At 40.5% G+C, this 7,268-nt stretch overlaps 1 protein-coding gene across 1 annotated transcript in view; it reads right to left on the bottom strand.

The window, feature by feature from the left end:
* The window catches only part of LOC134226161 (WSCD family member AAEL009094), a 104,113-nt gene extending 98,911 nt beyond the window's left edge, over positions 1 to 5,202 (bottom strand). The window contains exon 1 of the mRNA XM_062706755.1: positions 4,620 to 5,202. The gene's annotated coding sequence lies outside the window, so the exon portion shown is untranslated. The remainder of the gene's footprint in view (positions 1 to 4,619) is intronic.
* Positions 5,203 to 7,268: the final 2,066 nt, after the last annotated feature.

The following is a 7,268-nucleotide window of genomic DNA, read 5'->3' on the forward strand; positions in this document are numbered from 1 at the left end:
GAAAAAGGAAAAAGTAAGTATCAAGAAGGAAGAAGGAACAAGGAAAAAGCTGGAATAATTCCTCATTCTATATAAATTTAAATGCATTCCAAATGTTGTATTCAAGTTATTTTTCAACGTATCTTATTAAATTTACTTTCAACCAGATTTAACCAAAAAAAAAAACAATAAAATAAATTTTAGATAAATACACATAACAGACAACTTGCTGTTTGTATCAGACAATTCATTGACTTCTTTAATGTCAAATTTCCCAAAGAATCATGACGCCTCTGTGTTGCAGTCAAATGAGCAAACAGCAACATGGTGTGCGAAACAGAGAGCGAGTAGGTACAATGTGAGAAGAATGTAAACTTCCACAGGAACCTCGTATAGCTCTCCAGCTGCTTCAGCGTGCGTCAATTTCAATTTCAGCGTGCGTCAACTTCTGCTACAACATTTGGTTTTCCGTTTGCATTCGATTAAACATAATCGATTAAGTTTGCAAAAAAAAAAAAACATCAAGCATCCCTATTTTTTTCATGATGACATTTTGAAGTGTGTGTAAAACGATCGTCATATTTTGGGTAGTTCGATTTACGTGTGAATCGATCCTTTCGGACGCGAGTTGGCGCCACATGTGGTGTCGCCAAAATTTCGTGAGAGTGAATCATATTGTTAATATAGTATATTTGATCCGAGGTAGTCGAATTCCTCGACCACCTCGAAGGTATCCCCGTCTATCGTAACACTGCTTCCCAGGCGGTCCCTGTCGCGCTCTGTTCCGCCCACAAGCATGTACTTTGTCTTTAAGGCATTCACCACCAGTCCAACTTTTGTTGCTTCACGTTTCAGGCGGGTGTACAGTTCTGCCGCGAAACAAATAAATTGACTGGATCTGTTGAAAATCGTACCCATAGTTTATCCATCTATATTGTAAATTATTTATTCAAATTTAATCAAAAATCTATTGACTAATTATCCATTTCACTAAATTACCTATAAGCCACTGAACTTCACTTACAAAATTTGACTAAATCTCTTTGTTTACTTTCTCTTTCGATTATTACAAAGCCATAATAAAATTTTCATCGGATTTTTCAGCACAGATCTGAAGAAAATAACTTTGTCTAGTGTGCTGAGGTGAAAATATTGTAAAAAATAGCCTAGCCTAGATATTACCAAAAGAAACCGCAATGAAAGAGAGTCTCTTATTTGGACATACGACGTTTTCAAAAATCATGCTAGAAATGACCTTTAAACTAAACATCATTCGACGAACTGTTCCAAAGCTCTGACAGTGTACCTCACCAGCTGGATTTGTATCCAGATTTGTATCAACGCGGCGAAAACCCCCACTCGAAATCTCCTAAACATGTTCCGCCTAAAGGAGGTCCGGAAGCGTAGGGGAACTGGGGGTAGGACGCCCACGTTAAGGAAAATGCCATTTTTATCAATGAAAACCACCATTTCAGCCAGTTTTCATCAGCGCATACTGAAGAACAGCATATCTGCGACTGACTACCGATAACAGATATCTAATTGTCCATTTTATTGCACATAAATTTGATTTTTAAAAAGCACCCGAAAAAAAATGATTTTGAAACCATGCGGGGTGAGATGCGCCAGTGGATGGGTTAAAACGCGCATGTGCTTATCGTACTGATTTTCATTTTAATTGCCTACATTAAGGCAATTAACCGAATGTTTCAACTGTTTCGGTCATACGAAATGAGCATGGGCGTAATGCCCCACACCGACCTGAGAAGTTTGAAGGCCCATAAAATCGTTATAAAACCATTTTTGACGACGATTTCGTGTGGAACATAAAGAACACGAGTAAGCAGCATGGCTCATGGCTCAATTATTAATTTATCAATGTATAACAGCGACAGAAAGACTAAATTCCACCGAGCTAGAATTGCATCAAAACACGCAAAAATCGTTTTTTCGAGTTTTTCATGTATAACTAGAGAAAAATCATGAAATATATGTATCCAATGGCAATATTTTTCATTGCTTTATCGTATAGACTATTGAAAATAATCAAAATGGGGATATTTAACCTTATTCAGGGGTGGCGCGTTTTAACCCCTATGGGCGTGCTACCCCCACTTCCCCTAATTGGCTACACGTTCGCCTAATAAGCGGATGCCCATGGGTTTGATTCCCAAACCTTCAACTCATCCTCGTCAGTCGTCAGATACGCAGCCTATACGGTGCCATACGGACTGACGAATTTTTCTTCTCGCAGAGATTCCTCCATCGTACGCGTACCCGAATAAATGGCAACCGAACAATGCAACGATCTTTCGATTCGCGACAAGGGCAAATGGATGATGAAATGGACTGGCAATGATAATAATGACGAATAAAGGAAATCTCAAGCTCTATCTGGTAAAAGGGCGAATGTCGCAAGAGAGAATTCTCCTCGTCGACTTCCCCTCTTTTAATTAAAAGTGACAAGCAGTGGATTTCTTTGCAGTTTATCACCTCAGAATGCAAGTTCGCATTGTTTTCTATTGTGCTGAGGTGATAAACTACAAAGAAAACAGCTGCTTGTCACTTTTATTAAAAAGAGTTCCCCTCGACGAAGAGAATCCACTTTTGCGACATTCGCCCTTATTCCAGATAGAGCTTGATCTATCAATAGATTCTATGTGGATTTTGTCTAGCAGAATACCACAGTAGATCTGGAACAGTAGCGATTAAGTAACTCAGAGTGCCACCCAAATAAATAAAGGAATAAAAAAATGTTCCACCTGAGGATTGTAAAATAACCTTCAATGGCACGCCAGTGAAATGGGTAAATGAGACCGTCTTCTTTGGTTTGACCCTCGACAGTAAGCTTATTTTCAGGCAATAGGCAGGTTGACAAAATGGTGACGAGGTGTAACGTTTTGTTAAAACTACTGCACCCTTTGATCAACCGTCGGTCATGTGCCCTGAAAAATAAGCTTGCTGTCTACAAGCAAATCCTCCCTGTGATCGAATACACCACGCTGCATTAAGGCCCATCACAATGTACTCCAACAAATCCAAACAAGTCAACTCCCTTCCCAGGTTAAGAACATCCGAGGTTCATCGTCTAGCCGGTATATAAAACTCTCGAAAAAACGGTTTGCTGAGTGTAAAAACAAGTTCAGGTTCTTTTGCATTACTTCAAACCAGCCATTAGGGCGTTTGTTGCAATTTAGGTTATCAAATTATAAATTTATAAACCAACTAATGCTTCCTCAAGGGTCACATGTTAAATTAAATTTAAATATACACAAATTGATAAGAAAATTATTTTGAGCTTTTTAGTGGAATGTTTTCACCTGTCATAAGAGTTTATACAATCCTCGAGTCGAGTCAAGTACGAGACACTGAAGACGGCCTTACTTTTGAGGTCGAAATACGTATCTGTCAAGATATAATTAAGTGGTGGAATTCAATGGGATTGTATAAACTCGTCTTATGACAGGTGTATACACAAATTTCCGAAGTTGAAATGATTTGAAATGAACGTGAATTTAAGTGAGTAAAAGTGGAAAGGCATTCGTTGGGACAGAATTTACCTGTAGCTGGCAATGTAACCATGGTAGATCTTTCCCGTAACACACCACGTCAAAGTGTCTACCCTCGTTACACTCGTTTATCAATAAAACACAAACTTTATAAATGGGTATAAGGATCTGGTATTGCGAAAATCACTTTTACATATGAACAAAAAAAAGCAATGATTTTTAAGCGATTAATTATATTCATTGCGATGTAATCGGTTATAACAAGAATGATTCTATTATTGTTTGACATTGCCAACAAAAGTGTTTGAAAAAAAAAACACTCGCCAAACAGCCAAACAGCGGTCTCTTTAATGATTAAACAAATTAGCATCGCACCATAATAGGAATGTAAATGAAATTAATAGCAATTGAAGCGATGAATGGTTGTGTAGGTATTGAATTTAATTTCATAATAAGAGTCAACAAAACTGCTTGAACCGCGACCACCTTGTATCAATTATGCTGCAGAAACAGCTGTCCCTGATTATTCGGTATGAGGTGCAAAAGGATTTTGTAGTTCTTTTTAAGCAAAATCACCTTCTTCATTCCAGATTGAACGTCAAGTTGGATTGGTTGGAATGCGGCTGAATATTTTTGAGCGGCTTCTAAATTTGTATCTGTTTTACTTTTACAACACAACATGGAACGTTTTGAGCTTAAACAGGAATATACTTCTCAACAGCAATACACAGTTTGTTGCAAAGTAGTTCGTAAACCAAAACAATAAACCTTATCCTAGATCTAACATAATTTAAATTTTATGCACGTATACAATATAACAATAGCGTCCACTTTTCCTTCCGCCACTTAAGCTAATACTTATCTAACAATCCTCATACCCTAACTATGCCTTGATACCCGAAAAAACAAAAGCCTAAATCACCAAGAAGCACTCCCATTTATATCACGGAGCCATCAACATAGAAATTGACTGCCTTGCGAGGATTTCCGGCGACAAGTGAAAATCTCGCCCAATCGCTCGGTATCATAGCTACCAGATCCTTCTTGTGCCTGCATTTCTCATTGTGAGTTAGCAGCATCTCATCCCTACCCCCCGTTACTTGAGATGTTGTTCTTTATATCCATACGAACCTGACTCCACCTTCAGCGAAATTCGCGGAATTTCGGCGGTACCGACCCCAATCCGTTCACCAGACAATGTGGCGCTTTTCGAGGTATCCTAGCACAGAACTATATTCATTTACGTTTGATTAATTACACTACAATAGATCACAATTACTATACTATGCGGGGAGGCGTTCGCTCCCACCGACGCTTGACCGTGACGAAATTATCACTCTCCCCACACCTTATTGTGAGCACACTCTATCCCTTTTGCGTTTGTTCTTTTCCCGCAGCGACGACGACGACGGCGACCGTGGAAATTACGAAACAGACACTGGAAAATATGAAGAATGGAAAACTGTGCCTGTCCTCACGCAAAAAAAACATACACACCCGCGAGACACCCACAGAGACACCGATGCTATTCGCCGAGAATTTTCTTTAATTCTTATTTCGAATTCCGAAATGGTATTCAACGCTTGGTGAAAGCCTGATGTTTCATCATGGCTTTCGGGTGGAAGAGTGTGACACGAATTTTCCACACGACGCGCGTGGCACCCAATCGCTTTGTGCTCTATAGTTTTTCGCGTGTTACCACCGGGAACGAAGAGAGTCGACTGACTGCACCGCGTCGCTCGGAGTCGGTTTCGATCTGGTGGGTCGGTTTGCGAAACTCTGACACGATTTAGCATTATTGGTGCTATGCATATAGCGGTAGGGGAGAGTCCTTCTTTCGTTCCTTCTAAGGGGAGAAGCGAGCATAACGGACTAGCATTAGGAAAATGGTGCGGAATAGAAAATGGCATGACGATTTATTAAATTTAAGGAAGTGCTTGATTTTCTTGATACAATCGATCGGGACCAGCTATGGCAGCTAATGCACGAAAACGGATTTCCGGATAAACTGACACGGATGATCAAAGCGACGATGGATCGGGTGATGTGCGTAGTTCGAGTTTCAGGGGCATTCTCGAGTCCCTTCGAAACCCGCAGAGGGTTACGGCAAGGTGATGGTCTTTCGTGTCTGCTATTCAACATCGCTTTGGAAGGGGTAATACGAAGAGCAAGGATTAACACGAGTGGTACAATTTTCAATAAGTTCGTCCAGCTATTTGGCTTCGCCGACGACATAGATATCATGGCACGTAACTTTGAGAGGATGAAGGAAGCCTACACCAGACTAAAACGAAGCTAAACGGATTGCACTAGTCATCAACACGTCAAAGACGAAGTACATGATAGGAAGAGGTTCAAGAGAAGACAATGTGAGCCACCCACCGCGAGTTGGCATCGGCGGTGACGAAATCGAGGCGGTAGAAGAATTTGTGTACTTGGGCTCACTGGTGACTGCCGAAAATGATACCAGCAGAGAAATTCGGAGACGTATAGTGGCTGGAAATCGTGCATACTTTGGACTCCGCAAGACGCTCCGATCGAATAGAGTTCGCCGCCGTACCAAACTGACAATCTACAAAACGCTCATTAGACCGGTAGTCCTCTACGGACACGAGACCTGGACGATGCTCGTGGAGGACTAACGCGCACTCGGAGTTTTCGAAAGGAAAGTGCTGCGTACCATCTATGGTGGGGTGCAGATGGCGGACGGTACGTGGAGGAGGCGAATGAACCACGAGTTGCATCAGCTGTTGGGAGAACCATCCATCGTTCACACCGCGAAAATCGGACGACTGCGGTGGGCCGGCCACGTAGCCAGAATGTCGGACAATAACCCGGTGAAAAAGGTTCTCGACAACGATCCGACGGGTACAAGAAGGCGAGGTGCGCAGCGGGCAAGGTGGATCGATCAGGTGGAAGATGACTTGCGGACCCTCCGTAGACTGCGTGGCTGGCGACGTGTAGCCATGGACCGATCCGAATGGAGAAGACTCTTACCACAGGCCACTTCGGCCTTAGTCTGAATAAATGAAATGAATTGATTTTCTTACTATTTTCATGAATAAGGTTCGAAATTTTGAATTAAATGGAATATTCATTATAGACGATCATGAGATTTCTATTGCCGATCAGCGCATTATTGTTACATGTCATTTTGACTTTTCACGTTTTAGTATTTTGGAGTACATTTCTCAAAGCCAGGCTTTATTAGATGAAAGGTAAAAGTAACAGTAAATTCGTTACTTCAATTGGCAAATTTGTAGCCGAATTATGTTTAGTTTATATTACTATTCCGATTTCCATCTCACTGAACATATATTCATCTAATCGCAAAACAAAGAAAGACAGAACCGATCTCGTCGCTTCTTTTTACTAACACGCGTGCTCACTGGTGAAAAAAATCACAAAAATAAGAAACAAACCAAATTCCTTTTCAATGCTTTGTTTTTGATGTGATGGAAATAGGAGCTATGAGATGAAGTGCCGAACCGTTGCCCTAGATAAGAAATTTACAACTTCCTTTCCTAAAAGTCTACTACTAGTGACAAATTTGATGACCACGAAGGATTATCTTCCAATCAATTTTTCTTTGCTCTAAGCGCTTTCACCACGTGTGGATAGTAGGAGAAGTGTCGGACACATAAGCCATTTGATGAAAAACTCTCTAACTATTCTGATTATGCTTATAAAAGTATATATGATCATATGATCATTGATGATTTATAAAATCTATATTTGATCATTTGAATACGTTTTTCAACGATGTATTTTGATTATGAG

The sequence above is a fragment of the Armigeres subalbatus genome, chromosome 3 (genome assembly GCF_024139115.2).
Source record: "Armigeres subalbatus isolate Guangzhou_Male chromosome 3, GZ_Asu_2, whole genome shotgun sequence".
NCBI classification, from domain to species: Eukaryota; Metazoa; Arthropoda; class Insecta; order Diptera; family Culicidae; genus Armigeres; species Armigeres subalbatus.